The 18,886-nt window shown below is 44.6% G+C and overlaps 1 protein-coding gene across 5 annotated transcripts in view; it reads right to left on the bottom strand.

The window, feature by feature from the left end:
- The window catches only part of LOC140731166 (LIM/homeobox protein Lhx2), a 72,882-nt gene that overhangs the window by 19,620 nt on the left and 34,376 nt on the right, over nt 1-18,886 (bottom strand). The window lies entirely within an intron of this gene.

The following is an 18,886-nucleotide window of genomic DNA, read 5'->3' as shown; positions in this document are numbered from 1 at the left end:
TTATGTGTCCTACTGTGCTTTACAGCCAGGTTTGGAGAAACACTGTCTCATTTCGATACGCATTATATGGTTATACACATTATATAGACGTATGTAGTTAAATAACAATAAACTTGTCTTGATGTTCATGTGATAAATAAATGAATCTCAACCCGAAACAGCACAGGAACAGGCCCCTCAGCCCACAACATCTGCACCAAAGATGATGCCAGATTAAATAAAATGTCTTCTGCCAATTTCTGATTCATATCCCTCCATTCCCAGCTCATTCATTTGTCTATTTTAAATGCCTCTATCACTCTAGAGATTAGAGGTTAAGGGTGAAAGGTGAAATATTTAAGGGGAACCTGAGAGAGAGATCTTCTTCACTCAGAGGGTTGTACAGCTGTGGAAGAAATTGCCAGCAGATGTTGCAGGTTCAACTGCAACTTTTAAGAGAAGTTTGGTTAAGAACGTCGATGCGAGAGGTAGAGAGTGCTATGGTCCAGGTGTGGGTCGATGGGACTAGGCTGAACAATAGTTCAGCATGGACACATTTGTTCTTTATGTGCCATAGACAATCATGGTCTTTCCGTGATTGTTCTTGGCAAATTTTCTAGAGGTAGCTTCCCATTGCCTTCTTCTGGGCAGTTTCTTTACAGGACAGGTGACCCCAGCCGTTATTAATACTCTTCAGTGATGGTCTGTCTGGCATCAGTGGTCACATAACCAGGACTTGTGATCTGCACCGGCTGCTCATACGGCCATCCACCACCTGCTCCCATGGTTTCAAGTGACCCTGATCGGGGGGACTAAGAAGGTGCTACACCTTGCCCAAGGGTAACCTGCATGTTTGCAGAGGGAAGGAGCACCTCACACCTCCTTTGGTAGAGATGTATCTCCACACTGCCACTCTTCAGCAAGGACCAGATGGGCCAAAGGGCCTGTTTCAATGCTGTAGTGCTCAAAGATTCTATGACTATATCTGCCTCTACCAACGCCACTGACAACCTGTCCCAGGCATTCACTGTGTAAAAAACTTGTCCCATACACATCCCTTAAACTTTCCCCATCTCACTTTAAATGCATGTCCTCTAGAATCTGATGCTATCCTGGGAAAAAGATTCTGACTGTTCACCTTACCTGTGCCTCTTATAATTTTACAGACTTCTAACTTCAAGTGTTTATTGATTTCCATAGGTGCTGCTAGTTCCTACAGCATTTTGTATGTGTTACTCTGGATTTCCAGTATCTGCAGATTTTCTTGTGTTTATAATTCTAAGAACATGATTTGTAAAAAGTCCTTGAAAGCAAGTCTGTAGGTTGTGGAATCGGTTCAGATTTGCAGTGAGTGAAGTTATCCACGCTGGTTCAGGACCCTGATGGTTGAGGGGGTAAGAACTGTTCCTGAACCTGCTGGTGAGTGAAGTTATCCACACTGGTTCAGGAGCCTGATGGTTGAGGGGGTAAGAACTGTTCCTGAACCTGCTGGTGAGTGAAGTTATCCACGCTGGTTCAGGAGCCTGATGGTTGAGGGGTAAGAACTGTTCCTGAACCTGCTGGTGAGTGAAGTTATCCACGCTGGTTCAGGAGCCTGATGGTTGAGGGGTAAGAACTGTTCCTGAACCTGGTGGTGTAGGAGACCAGTGAACCTGGTGGTGTCTACCAACAACCCCTAGCATCATTTAAATGTGGTTGGAGGAGAGTATGGGGGATGTCGGAGGTAATTTTTTACACAGAGTGATGGGCATGTAGGACAAACTGCCAGGGGTGGTGATAGAGCTAGATACAGTAGGGTTGTTTAAGCACATGGATGATAGAACAATGGAGGTCTATGTGGGAGAGAAGGGTTTGGTTAAAAGGCCAAACATCATCCTGGGACAAAGGGCCTATACTGTGCTGCAATGTTCTATGTCCTGAGTTTAAAATTCCACATAGAAGAGTAACATTTTCCAGTAATAAATTTGAGAAAGTCTACATACAGAAGCTGGAAATCCAAAGCCAACACACACAAAATGCAGGAGAAACTCAGAAGGTCAGGCAGCATCTGTGGAAATGAATAAAGAGTCAACGTTTTGGGATCTAGTAGGTTGGTTTCCAAATGATGCACTGGGGAAAATATGATGACAAGAAATATTTAGGAATTATTCCTCCTCCAATGGGTTCATGAGCAAGAGGATCTGAGTAAGGCAGGAGACCAAGGATACCAGGAGCATTACTGCTGGGTTCTCTTTGATTAAAGACATTTTAGGAGTGACTGACAAAGGAACATAACCAGGCACAGAAATTATAAAATTAATCAGAATCAGGTTCATTATCACTGACATAGGTTGTGAAAACAGACTTGGAAGCCGAGACAATGCAGCAGAACCGAGGCGAAGTGAGTGGGGGTGAAGCAGAGCCCAGGTCCAGGCTCAGGAATAGGGATAGACACGAGGTTTGATTGACTTAAATGCCTTTCCAAATTGGAAAGGTCGGGTATGGACCAGATTGAGGTGGTGGGGCACCAGCCTGAGAGCATCTCAAAGCGGCAGGGCCCCGGTCCGAGAACAAGGAACGACTCGAGGCTTGGAGGATTTAAGCGCTGGGCCAGATTGGAAAGGTCAGGGTGTCAGGGCCAGAGGTGAGGGACGGGCTGGATCAGCTCCTTGCTCTGTGATACGTACTCGGCTTTGCGGTGAACTAAGGCTGTGGCCTACCCGCTTGCAGTGATGCCTGGCTTTGTGTCTGTGGACTCACTTTTGTTCTGAAAGCTATTTGCTTACTTTTATCGTTTGCACAATTTGTTTTTCTTTCTGCACACTGGGTGTTTACAGTCTTCTTCAATGGGTTCTATTGGGTTTCTTTGTTTTGTGGCTGCCTGTAAGCAAGAGAAATCTCAGCGTTGCATAATGTATACATACTTTGATAATAAATGTACTTTGAACCTTGAACATTGAAATTTGTTGTTCTGTGGCAGTAATACAGTGCAATACATAAACTATACTATAAATTACAAAAGAATATATACATATTTATTTTTTACACAGATAGTTGTGGGTGTGTGGAACACCCTGCCAGGGGTGATGGTGGAGGCAGATACATTAGGGGCATTTAAGTGACATTTAGATAGGCACATGGATGATAGAAAGGCTGAAGGGCCTGTACTGTGTTGTAATGTTCTATATATAGTTTTACATCGGATTTTAAACAAGGCTGTGAGACAGCATGCAAAAAGCTCTGGGTTTCCTGCATCTGGGGAATCTCTTGCGTCCAAGGTAACGTGTCATGGAAGGGAAAGGAGCTGTCAACAAACAGGATCCGGAATTCCCTGCTGAGTACAGCCTGCTGCCTTGGGCCTCCAGAGACCCAGCTTCAGTTCTGAGCTCGAAAGCTGTCTACGTTCTCCCCGAGATGGCACCGCTCCCCCTGGGTTCACCGCTTCCCCCTCTACGTCCTGAACACAGGCAGGTCGGCGGGTTAACTGGCCGCTGTCAAATATTCGTAGTGAGTATGTGAGTGGTTGAATAGTCACATGACGCCATGGCATGGAAACAGCCCTTCAGCCCCTCTAGCCCATGCTGAACAATTAGAGGAGAAAATAAAATGGAATCAGTGGACAAGGGACTTGGCCCAAAAACTCTCCTCCATAGATGCTGCCTGGCTTACTGAGTCCCACCAGCATTTTGTGTGTGTTGCTCAGGGTGGATGGTGGGTATTTGATGGTCATCACAGACTTGGTGGGTCGAAGGGCCTGCTTCGGTGCTGAATGAGCCAGCAGGTTCTTAAAGGTACTGCTGCCTATTGGGTGACAGAGCAAGAGCTGGGAAAGGGAATTCAATGCCTCGTATTTGGGCACAGTGGGTCCCAGGTTCAATTCCGGTGGCTGCCTGTACAGACTTCCCACGTTATCCCCATAGACTTTCTCTGGGGACTGCAGTTCCCTCCCACATGAACAGATTAGCATTACTTTTATATTTTTATTTATTGAGATAGAGCACGGCACAGGCCCAGTCATCCCCCGATTTAATCCTAACTGAACCACAAGACAGTTTACTATGACCAATTAACCTACTAACCTGTACGACTGTGGGAACCCAGAGGAAACCCACACACAGTCACGTGGAGAACGTACAAACTCCTTACAGGCAGCGGCGGGAATTGAACCCGGGTCGCCTGAACTGTGTAGCGTTGTGCTAACCACTACGCTACCGTGCTGCCCTATCTGCAGGGCGAGCTGCCGGCGGAAGTGGTGAATGCGAGTTTGGTTTCACGTTTAAGGGAAGTTTGGGTAGTTACGTGGATGGAACGTCATGGTCGATGGAACCAGGCAGAATTACAGGTCAGCACAGACTAGACAGGCCGAGGCCTGTTCCTGTGCTGTAGCACTCCGTAACTCGATGACACCATTTGTCACATTACATCAAAGTATATAGCAGGGTTCCCAACATTCTTTATGCCATGGAGCTTTACCATTAACCGAGGAGTCCTTGGACCCCAGGTTGGGAACCCCTGCCGTCATTTTGCATCAACAACCAACACAGGCTGAGGGTGTGCTGGGTCAGCCCACAAGTGTGGCCATGCTTCCAGCACCAACGTAGCGTGTTTAGAATTTACTAACCCTAACCCAAACACCTCTGCAACGTGGGAGGAAACCGGAGCACCCGGAGGAATCCCGAGCTGTCACTGAGGGATATGTACAAACTCCTTACAGCAACTGAACCCTCATCAGCGACACTGTAACATGTTATGCTACCACACTGCCCCTGTTTTTTTCCCATACCTTGTTTTTCACTGAACCTTGGCACATGTGACAATAATAAGCCAATCCCAATTCCAGGTGTGTGTACGTCCACTCTAAAATCCACCCCCCCCACCCCCCGCCGATTCCAACCTCCACAATGCAGTGTGGCGGAGACTTCCGAAGATTCACCATCCGTGAGAAGTTTCTACAAGCTCTAGTTCAAGTTCAAGCTTATTGTCATCTGAATGTACAACCAAACAAGACAACGTTTCTCCAGACCACAGTGGCACCCACAAGACGTATATCGCACACACAATGCATGAAACAAAATATTAACGTAGATAAGTTAATAAAGTATCATTCAAACTGCATGCAGTGACTGCAAACTGCACAGATAGACAGTAAACAGCTCGCTGTCCTAGTGACGAGACCTCAGCTACAGCCTGAGGGAAGAAGCAGATCCCCAGCCTGGCAGTCCTAGTCCTGATACTCCCGTACCTCCTTCCTGACAGTACAAACATCCATGCAACCTAGAAACAGCGTCCACTTCTGTAATTTTGAAATGAATTTCCTCTCCCATGAAAAGGCTTAAATCCCGTTTTCAGCCTTAGAATAAAGGAGTATTGTTTATGATGTTATAATAATTGTACAAGGCATTGGTAAGGCCGAATTTGGAGTATTGTGTACAGTTCTGGTCACCGAATTATAGGAAAGATGTCAACAAAATAGAGAGAGTACAGAGAAGATTTACTAGACTGTTACCTGGGTTTCAGCACCTAAGTTACAGAGAAAGGTTGAACAAGTTAGGTCTTTATTCTTTGGAGCATAGAAGGTTAAGGGGGGACTTGATAGAGGTATTTAAAATTATGAGAGGGATAGATAGAGTGATGTGAATAGGCTTTTTCCATTGAGAGTAGGGGAGATTCAAACAAGAGGACATGAGTTGAGAGTTAGGGGGCAAAAGTTTAGGGGTAACATGAGGGGGAATTTCTTTACTCAGAGAGTGGTAGCTGTGTGGAACGAGCTTCCAGTAGAAGTGGTAGAGGCAGGTTCGGTATTGTCATTTAAAGTAAAATTGGATAGGTATATGGACAGGAAAGGAATGGAGGGTTATGGGCTGAGTGCGGGCCAGTGGGACTAGGTGAGAGTAAGCGTTTGGCACGGACTAGAAGGGCCGAGATGGCCTGTTTCCGTGCTGTAATTGTTATATGGTTATAATAATTGGTTTTAATATTTATATTTACCTGTAAATTACTTTAAGATCATATCACCTCCCTACCCCATCAAACAAGGGTCGTGATTCCATCGTCACTTCATGCAACAAATCAGGTGAATGTTCCCCTTATCTTAATAATAATAATAATAATAATAGTAATAATAATAATAATAGTAATAGTATCCCATTAAGAGCTGGTGATCTCTTTAAAAAAAAAACTCACCCAGCAAAAGGCAATGGCAAACCGCTGCTGTAACTTGCCTGGTACGCGATTTCCCAATACGTCAGAGTGGCGTGAAAGGAAATCGTGTCCACTATCTGGAAATAATTCTGGATGCGACATACCTACCTACCTATGGCTATTCACATAAAAGTCCCAATAGTAATATCTACAACTGGTGGCATCCCAAAGTCACTACACAATAGCATTGAACAACTAGGCCCACACAGCAATATTGATGTAAATCTCCAGGAAGCCACAATACTAAACACCACTAGAATAGCCCAAACGCTCTTAGCAACTGCCCGTAAGAAGTTTGTACCTTCTCCCCGTATCCACAGGGATCTGGTTTCCTCCCACACAGGGGATCCCAATGTTTCTTTATGCCATGAACCCCTACCATTAACCAAGGGGTCCGTAGACCCCAGGTAGGGAACCCCTGCTCCAAAGACGTGCGGGTGAGTGAGCTGTGGACACGCCACGTTGGCACTGGAAGCATGGCAACACTTGTGGGCAACCCCCAGCACATCCTCGGACTGCATTGGCCATTGACGCAAAAACGACACATTTCACTGTATGTTTCAATGTACATGTGACAAATAAAGCTAACCTTTATCTTCTATGCATATGTATAAAATTTTCCATCTTAATCATCTTTTGGGACATGCTGCCAGTGGAAGTGGTGAATGTGATTTTGATTTCAGCACTTAAGGACTGGATGGGAGGGGTATGGAGGGTAATGTCTATATGCAGATCGATGGGACTAGGCAAAGTAACTGTCTGGCACGAACTAGATGGGCCAAAGGTTGGGTTCTCTGATTCTTTCTAAATAGTTTTGGCTAAGTGCATCCTAGTAACAGCGACCACTTCTGGGGAATGTAATATTAAAATGAATTTCCCCTCCCAAGAAAAGACTTCTTTCATATTTTCAGCCTTAGAATACAGGAGTATCATTTCAAGGCACCAGAGATTCTGCAGATGCTGGAAATCCAGAGCGACACACACACACACACACACTGCTGGAGGAACTCAGCAGGTCAAGCAGCATCAATGGAAAAGAGTGCAGTTGATGTTTCGGGCCGAGACCTGATGAAGTCCTGATGCCCTCTGCATTCTGTCTTGTTTTCTGGGTTCAGTATCCTTCCCCCTTCCTTTCCACTCCTAATGAAGCGTCTCGACCTGAAACATGACTCTTTATTCCTTTCCATAGACGCTGCCCCCCGGCCTGCTGGTTCCTCCAGCATTTTGTGTGTGCGCTACTTATTTATAATAGTGATTTTAATATCTACAATTACCTATAGCTCACGCAAGAGGACCACAACCTTGTCGTAGGGTTTGGAGGCTTGCGTGCCTCAGTGACCCATGCTGAAGCCAGGGGCTTTGTGCGTTGCCTCTTGGTGGGCTCGCACCTGCCAAGCAGGACAAAGGGTAGAGGACAGACTCAGAATGGTCCACCGGTCCTCCAGGTTCAGGGTTCAGCTCAGGGCTATCAAATCTGACTGGTCAAAAAAAAATTGTTATGTGAACAGCAATGAAGAAGCCTTCCATATCTGTGCATGACTGAGGGCCCTGAATCACACCGGGGGCACAATAGAGCAGATGGCCAAGGACAGACAAGATGGAGGATGTTCATTGCTGCCCTAAATTCCAGTGGCATAATGGGCAGTAAGTAAGCAAGTAATTAACTATGACTGACCTTAAAATCATTTCACCTCCCTAGCCAACTAAATAAAGGTAGCGATTCCTTTGTCACCTCACGCCACAGCTTGTTATGTGGATGCATAGCAACCATTCATTTGTAATCCAGGACTAATGAACATGAGACATTAGTTCAATTCCCACCACAGCTCTTAAATTCAGCTAATAAAATAAATCCTGCATTAAAAGTCTGGGCATTATTCTCCCAGTTGGGCCATGGCTGTAGGAGTTCAATACTGGTCTGCTCACTGTACCGCAGGAAGACACCAGGCAAGGTGCGTTGGAGATTTACGAGGATGTTGTCAGGGCTGGAGGATTATAGAATGCAGAGAGACTGGTTTAGTTGAGATTGTCTCCTTTGGGAATGAGAGGAGATTAAACCGAGATGTTAATTAAGAGGCCGAAACAGGAAGGACCTATTTCCCTTGGTAGAAGACCAATAATCAGGAGGCTTGAGTTAAGTTAATTGGGGGAAGGATTAGACAAGAGAATTGTTCAGCCGAAGAGGGATGAGGTCTGAAACTCACTGCCTGAGTGTGGGTGGCAGAGGCAGACACCCTTGTGATGTTTAATGGATTAACAATGAATTAGGGACTAAGAGGCAGGATGCAGGAGTTCAAAATTCAAAGTCAATTTATTATCAAAATAAGTACAGTACATGTCACCATATACAACCCTGAAATTCATTTTCTCACGGGCATTCACAGTGGAACAATGAAATATTATAGAATCAATGGAAAACTACACACAAAGACGACAACTGATGTGCTAAAGAAGACGATCTGTACAAACACAAAAAACTATGATAATATTAACAATAAGAAATATGTAACTAAATAATACTGAGAACATGAGTTGCCATGTCCCTGAAAATGAGTCCAAGGGTTGTGGATTCATTTCAGTATTGAAGTGCGTGAAGTTACCCACACCAGTTCAGCTGCCTGAGGTTTGAAAAGCAATAACTGCTCCTAAACCTGGTGGTGAGTGAAGTTATCCACCGGTTCGGGAGCCTGATGGTGGAAGGATAATAACTGTTCCTGAACCTAAGGCTCCTGTACCTCCTCCCCAATGGCAGCAGTGAGAAGAGAGCATGGCCTGGACAACAAAGGTTCTTGATGACAGATGCTGCTTTGTTGTGGCAACGCTCCTTGTCGATGTGCTCAATGTGGGGACCGGGCTGTTAGGTGGTGTTAGACGAGCTGTTCTATTTCTCATGGACACAATGGGCCGAACTGCCTCCTTCCCTGTACATTTCTCTGTGCTTCTATTTCTCAAAGAGTTATATAAGCAGCCCAATAATAACTGAATCATTGTAGAAACAGACTGGTCTGCTAGAGTCCAGTAGAAAGATCATATGCAAACTCCAAACCTCAGCGATGGAGTTGGTTCCCAGCTACGACTACCATCTATCATCAGAAGTGTCCCTTCTGCTTAGGATTGTTAGTAGTGCCAATAAATGCTCATCCTAGCTCCTCGTGAAAGAACGCGTACAGACAGGCGTGTTACAGAGTGTGTTCGGCTAAATTAGTTAATTAGTTCACAAGTTCAAAGTTCCAAATAAATTTATCATCAAAGTACATATCTGTCACTGTATACTACCCTGAGATTAATTTTCTTGCAGGCATTCACAGTGGAACAAAGAAATCCAATAGAATCAATGAAAAATTACACCCAAAGTCTGACAAACAACCAATGGACAAAATAAGACAATCTGCACAAATAGACAAAATAATAGGAAATAAAAACAATACCAAATAAATAACACTGAGAACATAAGTTGTAGAGTCCTTCAAAGTGAGTACATAGTTTGTGGAATCAGTTCAGTGTTGAGTGAGTGAAGTTATCCACACTGGTTCAGAAACCTGATGGCTGAGGGGTAATAAGTGTTCCTGAACCTGATGGTGTGGGACCTGAGGCTCCTGTAGCTCCTTCCTGATGGCAGCAGTGAGAAGAGAGCACGGCCTGGACAGCAAAGGTCCTTGATGATGGATTATTATTCCCCAAGTCACGATGAAGTTTGGTTTTGCATGCCATCCACACAGATGAGTTCATCACATCAGTACATTGAGGTAGTACAAGGGAAATCCAGAACAGAATGTGGAATAAAGTGTTACAAAGGACAGTGTAGGTAGACAATAATGTGTCACACTTTGGTACGGCAACTGTTCCGCATGGGACCACAAGAAACTGCAATCAACCTCCCCTCCATGGACTCTGGACTCTGCCTGTACTTCTCACTGCCTCAGTAAAGCAGCCAGTATTACCTAAAATCCCACCAACCCCAGACATTCTCTCTCCTCACCTCTCCCATCAGGTTAAAGATACAAAAGCTGAAAGCACGTACCACAGGGCTCAAGGACAGTTTCTATTCGCCGGTATCAGACTCTTGAACACTGTTCCCTCTAGCTGCATGGGTGTGTGGCCACACAAAAACTGAAATGCTCCCACGCACATAGTCTTTGCTGCAACACAACTGGAATTTTCTTTTATAGAATGCTAATATAATTTTGAAATCTATGTTAATATAATTGTGAATACCCTGTAATTAATTGTGTTCATGAATATAATTCATACTTTTTCTAGATAATAAACATGCCACAACCTTGAAACATTTTAGAGCTTCAACACACTTTCACTGTCAGTGTTTCAAGATCGAAGACTTTTATGAATTGTGACAATAAACACAGAATGGAAGAAGGTAGCTCATTGTTAATAAACCGCCATTTAGTCCATTTTCACTGTATGCATATTTTAATAAGTCATTTGAAGTGCTGTGCAGTTTTCAGGAAGTGTAAAGCTTTCCTATTCAGAGCAATAGTTGGTCTGCACAGCTCTAAAACAAAATTAGATGGTATATTGCTTTTGAACGGACCTCTTGGCTTCACAGTTTACCTCATTATGACCTTGCACCTTACTGCTTACCTGCACTGCACTCCCTCAGTAGCTGTTACACTTTATGCTGCATGGTAATAGCTTTACCTTGCTCTACCTCAATATACTGTATAATGAGCTGATCTGTAAGAACAGCACACGAGATAGGCTTTTCACTGGATCTTGATACATCTGACAGTAATAAACCAATTCCAAAACAAATACCAAAGGTATAGCATTGTGCAAAGTCTGGGGCACATATTTATGGATGGGATGCCCAAGACTGTTGCACGGTACTGTAGTAATTCTATGTATTACACTGTACTGCGGGCACAACAAAAAAAACAAATTTCATGACATACTGTACGTGTGCAATTGCAAACCTGATTCTGATATGGGTCTCTCTTGTCGACTGAGAGTGGGAAGAGGGCACGGAGAGAGGAACCAAAGTTGGGAAAAGGTGAAGGGAGAGGGGAGCGAGCAGGAAGCACCAGAGAGCCATTCTGGAATGATCGATAAACCAGTTATTTGGAATCAAATAACCTTGCCTGGTGTCTCGTGGCTTGCTGTGTCTACACCCAAACACCGCCCCCCCCCCACCCCTGGCACTTATTCTCCTCTCTCTGACCCACACCCCTCCTGAGGTGCTGTGGTGAACTAGATATACCTGTCTGACTGCTCCTGTGGCTCCTCCCAAGACCCTGCTGACTACCCCTGTGGCTCCTCCCACAGACCCCTGTATAAAGGCGACTGTGGCCTGCTGCTCTCCCTCATTTTCCCCAGGATGTAGTGTTGTTCTTCAGTCAATAAAAGCCGATATCTCACTTCCTAAGTCTCGGCGTGAGTTATTGATGGTGCATCAGGTGCTCAACTTTCACCATTCCCAATATCCTATTCTCCCACCATAGTTACAGACTCACTCTCCGCTCCACAGTACTGTAGACTGTGAGGTCAAAAGTCCTAGGGGAGCTTTCAATAGTCTTTTAACAGTGCTCTGAAAAATTCAAAATTGTTAAAGCATGAGTCCTCTTTTAATAGTAGAATATTCTAGACAAACAGGCTCAGTGGTAAAGTCTAGGCCTCAGATTTGACCCAGGAATTCACAAAGAGTACCATGTTGGAGCCTCCAGAATATTCCCCCAGGATGTGTGTGAGCTCTCTCCCCATACAATGTGAGTCACCCATAAAATTCTCTAACTGTGTTAGATTAACCAGATCTTCACTTCAGTCTCTCGAAAACCAGCGTGACAATCCCACAAAAAGGCGCAATCATTTGACAATCCGATTATCTCTCATTAGAAATCCATCAATTTCCTTTCTCCCTCACTCACCTCATAGCCCTCTCACTCTCCACCACCCACAGGCAACCCTTCTTCCCCCAAAAGCCCCTTTCTCCCCAATTGTTTATCCCAAATCAACCCCCGCTCGCCTCTCCAGATCCGCTTTGATAGTTCTGTTCCCTGCCGATGACATCTAAAGATAAAGATTAGCTTTATTTGACACATGCACATCGAAACATACGGTGAAAACCGTTACTTGTGTCAATGGCCAACACCGTTAGATGCTGTACCTGGGGCAGCCCGCAAATGTTTCCATGCTTGCGGCTCCAACGTTGCACGTCCACAACTTGCTAATGCCAACCCATGCATCTTTGGAATGTGGGAGGAAACCCAAGCACCCGGAGGGAACCCACGCGGTCAGAATCAGAATCTGATACATGTCAAGTACATGCTGTGAAATTTGTTGTTTTGCAGTAGCAGTACGCTGCGATACATAATAATCAAAAGTCTATAAATTACAATGAAAAACATTTTTAAAAATTAAACTAGCAGTGTAAAAAGAGAGAAAAACAAATACTGATGAAGTGTTCATTGTCCATTCAGAAATCTGATGGCAGAGGGGAAGAAGCTGTTCCTGAAGCGTTGAGTGTGAGCCTTCAGGCTCCTGTACCTCCTCCCTGGTGGTAGCAATGAGAAGAGGGCACATCCTGGGCAATGGGGGTCCTTAATGATGAATGCTGTCTTTTTGAGGCTTCGCCTTGTGAAGATATCCTCGAAGCTGGGGAGGCTGGTGCCCATGATAAAGCCGGCTAAGTTTGCAGATTCCTGCAGCTTTTCCCGGTGCTGTGCAGCCATACCTGACAGTGATGCAACCTGTCAGAATGCTCTCCACAGTACAGCTGTAGAAATTTGCTACAGTATTTGGTGTCATACCAAGTCTCCTCAAACTCAGGAGAAAATATAACTGCTATCATGCCTTCTTCGTAATTGATTAATATGTTGGGCCCGGGATAGATTGATTCACGATGAAACCATGAATTGGTCCCGAATGGCTTTCACTGTAAAACTTTACACTCACCAGTATGCTACCCCGATCGGATTCAGCTGAATTGAGGACTTGATAACTGATTGGCCATTGTAATCCATGAATGTGTTTGCTTGCAGATAAATGTTGAAACATTTTGTTGTACTGGCCCAAGGAGCTCATCTCGCACAGTGGGCTGATGGGAGTCCAGTGATGGGCCAAGTGCAGAGGGAGTGACACCGACACGGTTAACAGTTCTCAGAGGTTTAATGAGAACTGTGCAGGTCAAAGGAAAATAGTAAACATTAGGCCAACAGGGCTGCTTTCTAAAAACTCTCAAACTAACTGAAAACTAATGCCGTCACTGCAGTTCGAAAGCAGTAGCCTAGAACTAAGTTAACACCGTTCCTTTAACAGCATCTATGGAGGTGCCTTGGCACTCATCATGATCGCTGCAGTAAAAAGAAAGGATTTTCTGAAAGATTCGTTAAAAGAGGCCACGTGGGTAGCATTTGGGAACAGAAAGGAATGAGTCATTTTGCTGTTGGTATATTGGTATTTGCTGAGAGTCGGCAGGAAATAGAACATAGAACAGTTCAGTATCGGAACAGGCCCTTCGGTCCACAATACTGTGCTGTCCAGTCTAGGTGTTTATTACCTGGAACGTAGGAGAGTGAGGAGAAAGGTTATAGAAATGTTTACAATTTTGAGAGGCACCGTCAAAGTGGATGCTGATCCATTCACTGTCACAGATGTCCACAATGCGGAGGCCAAGTCATTGGGTATATTTAAAATGGAGGTTGATAGCTTCTGAATGGTTTAATGTCATTTCCAATACACAAGTGTAAAGGAGAATGAAATAATTGTTACAACACACACAAAATGCTGGTGGAATACAGCAGGCCAGGCAGCATCTGTAGGGAGAAGCACTGTCGACGTTTCGGGCCGAGACCCTTCGTAATTGTGAATCTGGATCCGATGCAGCAGAAAAAACCATAATCAGATAAAGAACATAATAATAAATGCTCAGCCAACTGGCTACTATCAAAAACTCTCAAACTAACTAAAACTAACATGTCACTGTGTCTTAAAAATACTAACCTGGAACTAAACTCATATCACTCTATCTAAACCTCTGATCTTTCCTGAAATGTAGACTAAGGTAAGCAGGGAGCATTGTTGTCGCTGTGATTGAATCAAGATTCGACAGGACTGAAACAAAAGGACGAGAGTTGAATACATTTACGAAGAAACCCTATTTGGCTGGAACGCAAGTGTCTTCACAGGTGTGATTGTCATTTTCCATCAGCTGCCCGCCTGTGAGAGTGCCCAGACTGTGCGGTTGTGACATGGACAAACGAGTTTTGGACCATTAGGGTGGAGAATCCCACAAATAAGACAGGACTGTGCTCCCAGCTCACAACAAGGGTAGCTGTAGCCTCCTGAAGTTGTTAATTCCTGTGCCACTCTGGTGTAAGGCCTCACCATACATTTTCCAGCTCTTCCCTGCAGTTGAACACACACAAGACTTACAGGAAGGGGAAGTTAGGAGAAGACACAGCAGTCCTCCTCGCAGGGTGTCAACATCTCAGAAAGTCTATCCTGGGCAAAGCACATTGATGCAATCATGAAGAAAGTGTGCCTACTTCATTAGGAGTTTGAGGAGATTTGGTAAAACTCAAGCAAATTTCTACAGATATACCATAAATTACATTCTAACTAGGCACTGGTGACCCCTGTTTCCATCCAAGGGGTCAGTGTGGACATGGTGGAGGATTACAAATACCTGGGGATACGAATGGACAATAAACTGGACTGGTCAAAGAACACTGAGGCTGTCTACAAGAAGGGTCAGAGCCGTCTCTATTTCCTGAGGAGACTGAGGTCCTTTAACATCTGCCAGACAATGCTGAGGATGTTCTACGAGTCTGTGGTGGCCAGTGCTATCATGTTTGCTGTTGTGTGTTGGGGCAGCAGGCTGAGGGTAGCAGACACCAACAGAATCAACAAACTCATTCGTAAGGCCAGTGATGTTGTTGGGGTGGAACTGCACTCTCTGACAGTGATGTCTGAAAAGAGGATGCTGTCCAAGTTGCATGCCATCTTGTACAATGTCTCCCATCCACTCCATAATGTACTGGTTAGGCACAGGAGTATGTTCAGCCAGAGACTCATTCCACCGAGATGTAACACTGAGCGTCATAGGAAGTCATTCCTGCCTGTGGCCATCAAACTTTACAACACCTCCCTCGGAGTGTCAGACACCCCGAGCCAATAGGCTGGTCCTGAACTTATTTCCACTTGGCATAATTAACTTATTATTATTTAATTATTTATGGTTTTATATTGCTATATTTCTTCACTATTCTTGGTTGGTGTGACTGTAACGAAACCCAATTTCCCTCGGGATCAATAAAGTACATCTGTCTGTCTGTCTGTAGTATGGGGGTACCAATGCATAGGATACATCATTAAGGACCTTCACTGCCCAGGAGTTGCCCTCTTCTCATTACTACCATCAGGGAGGAGATACCGGAGCCTAAGGACACACACTCAACATTTTAGTAACAGCTTCTTCCCCTCCGCCATCAGATTTCTGAACGGTCCATAAACATTACCTCACTGCTCCTCTTTACACTTACCGGTATTTATTTATTTATTGTTGTAACTTGCGGTAGTTTTTTTCATGTCTTACACGGTACTGCTGCCACAAAATAGCAAATTTAGCGACATGCGCCAGTGATAACAAACCTAACTGTGATTCTGAACACTCAGCACGTTTTAATTAAAGAAGGCAGCATCCATTTGTAAGGACCCTCACCATCCGGGACGTGCCCCTCTTCTCATTACAGCCGTTGGGACGAGGTGCAGGAGCCTGAAGATCCACACTCAGCGTTTGAGGAACAGCTTCTTTCCCCCTACCATCAGATTTCTGAATGCTCCACAAACCCAGAAACACGACCTCATTATTTCTCTTTCGCACGATTCATTTATTTCTTGTAATTTTGATGTGTCGCAGCGTACTGTTGCCACAAAACAAATTTCACCACATACGTCAGTGATAATAAACCTGATTCTGAGTGTTGCTGCTCGTGATCATCCAACTCTGATGGCTTCTGAACCTTCCCTTCTACGTGACAGAGACAAGGTTTAAGGACGAGCACGGTCAGCCACTCAACAAACAGGGTACAGGAGTGTCAGGTCTGACTGCGGGAGGTAGAAGAGGAGATGCCTTTGCGCTTTTAATGATCGCTGCAGTAAAAAGAAATAATTTTCTGAAAGATTCGTCAAATGATGCCACGTGGGTAGCATTTGGGAACAGAAAGGAATCAATCATTTTGCTGTTGGTATATCGGTATTTGCTGAGAGTCGGCAGGAAATAGAACATAGAACAGTTCAGTATCGGAACAGGCCCTTCGGTCCACAATACTGTGCTGTCCAGTCTAGGTGTTTATTACCTGGAACGTAGGAGAGTGAGGAGAAAGGTTATAGAAATGTTTACAATTTTGAGAGGCACCGTCAAAGTGGACAGTGACAGTCTTTACTCCAGGATCCATTCATTGTCACAGACATCTGTGGGGGCCAAGTCATTGGGTATATTTAAAGCAGAGGTTCATAGACTCTAGATTCAAGATTCAAGATTGTTTAATGTCATTTCTTGTACACAAGTGTAAAGGAGAACAAAATAATTATTACTCCAGATATGACGCAGTGCAAAAACCACGATAGGTTATATGCATAGATTGATCGTATGTCCATAAAGAGATGCCAGGCACAGGGGTGTCTGCACATAAGGTGACTCTGACAGGAGTGATGATTGTATGTCTTATGCTCTTACGGTCTTAAGACAGGGGAGTCCAAAACCAGGGGACGTATGTGTTGGGTGAGGGGGAGAAACTGGACCTAAGGGGCCAATTTTGCACCCAGAGGAGGGAGAGTAATTGGAACGAGCTGCCAGACGAAGTGATCAAGGCAGTTACAATAACATCATCTAACAAAAGCATTTGGGCAGAAACGTGGGCTGAACCCAGGAGATCGGGACTAGCTGTGTGGGCACCGTGGCCAACATGGTGTGATTGGGCCAAATTCACTAGTAAATTGTCTTATTATTGTCACGTGTACCGAGGTATAGTGAAAAAAAATGGTCAGCAAAGTAGCAGTTAGCATAACACAATTACAGCAGCAGCGACCCAGGTTCAATTCCCGCCACAGTCTGGAAGGACGTTCTCCCAGTGACCGCGTGGGTTTCCGCTGGGTGCTCTGGTTTCCTCCCACAATCCAAAGACGGAGGGTTAGGGTTAGTAAGACGGTGGCATGTTATGTTAGTGGCAACATTTGCAGGCGGCCCCCAGCACATCCTCGGACTGTGCTGATCATTGAAGCAAATGACACATTTCACTGTATACTTTGATGCACATGTGACAAATAAATCTAATCTTTAAAATACTCGCTTGTATATATTCCATATCGATCAAGTCATTACAACAGTACATGGAGGTAAAATAGTAACAGTGTGTTACAGAGAAAGGACACAGCTGGCAGACCGTGAAGCGCAAGATCACAATCAGGTAGATCGTGAGGTCAAGAGTCACATGAGCAAACGTGACCGGGCGTGTGGAGTATCAGCGGGAGGGCATTTTATAAATTTTTCATTTAGAGATACAGCTCGGTAACAACTCTACAGTCCCAAGCCCAGCTGTGAGAGGAGGAAGGTTGGACATGAAGCTGGCAATCCCATCCCATAAATACCCAGAGCTACAGAAACACCACGACAAAGTTCCAAAGTCCTCATCCCTGGAAAAGGAAGGATCTTCGCCCAGAAGATGTATGAAGTTGTGTAGTGAAAGAGGAAGCCACAGGACAGATCAATCTTCCCTCGGCCCAGGACAAAGGGCTCTGACGAGCTGCTGTTGGTGGCCTCTGCCTCAGTAGGTTTGATGGGCTTAAGAAGGAGACAGCACAGTATCAAGCCCTTCTGGCCCAACAAGCCAGCGTCCCCAATTAACCTACTAACCCGTACGTCTTTGGAATGTGGGAGGAAACCAGAACTGTCAGAGGAAACTCAAGCAGTCCAGGGAGAATGTACAAACAGTGGTAGGAATTTAGCCAATGTTGCAGGCATACTTCTAAAAAGGGACTGGAAAAGTAAGGTTTGTTTTCCATTGAGTGGGAGATGCTGAGGGGCACCTGATAACCAGAACTATCAACGGGACAGAGAAAATAGATAATGGGAAACCTTTTTCTAGAGCAGATATATCTTCAACTACACAGCAAAGAAGGGGTAAGAGCATTTGAGGGGAAATGAAGAAGAACCTTGTTCTCCCAGAGGTTGATGGAATGGGTAACTCATTGTCTGAGTACTTGAATCATCAACACATGCAAAGCTATGGACAAAGAGTTGATAAGTGAGTTGGAGGAGCAACATCTCATATTTCACAAAGCTTAGCCTCCAACCTGAAGACATAAACATCGATTTCTCCAACTTCTGGTAATTTCTCCCTTCCCCCATCCCCCATTATGTTTTGTAACTCCAGGAAAAGATCATAAGTAAAACATGGGAGAAAGGGGAAACGCGTCTATTTCGTTTTACTTCAGTGAGGTGCGCGCGTATGATGTGGTGACATAATGATGTATGCCATTCACGTACTTCTTACATATAAACTATAATGAATTATGCAAACAAAGAATGCTTAATCAAACAATATATTTACAATATCACTCATATATTACTGAAATATTAAATACACAACACACCCCTTCTCTCTTTTTCATTCCTCATTTTCGTTCCCCTCTCACCTCTTCTCTGCTTCTCACCTGCCTATCACCTCTCTCTGGTTCCCCTCCCCTGCCTTTTCTCCCATGGTCCACTCTCCTC

This window comes from Hemitrygon akajei, chromosome 7 (assembly GCF_048418815.1).
Source record: "Hemitrygon akajei chromosome 7, sHemAka1.3, whole genome shotgun sequence".
In the NCBI taxonomy this organism is placed as follows: domain Eukaryota; kingdom Metazoa; phylum Chordata; class Chondrichthyes; order Myliobatiformes; family Dasyatidae; genus Hemitrygon; species Hemitrygon akajei.
This window is presented reverse-complemented; position numbering and strand designations above follow the sequence as displayed.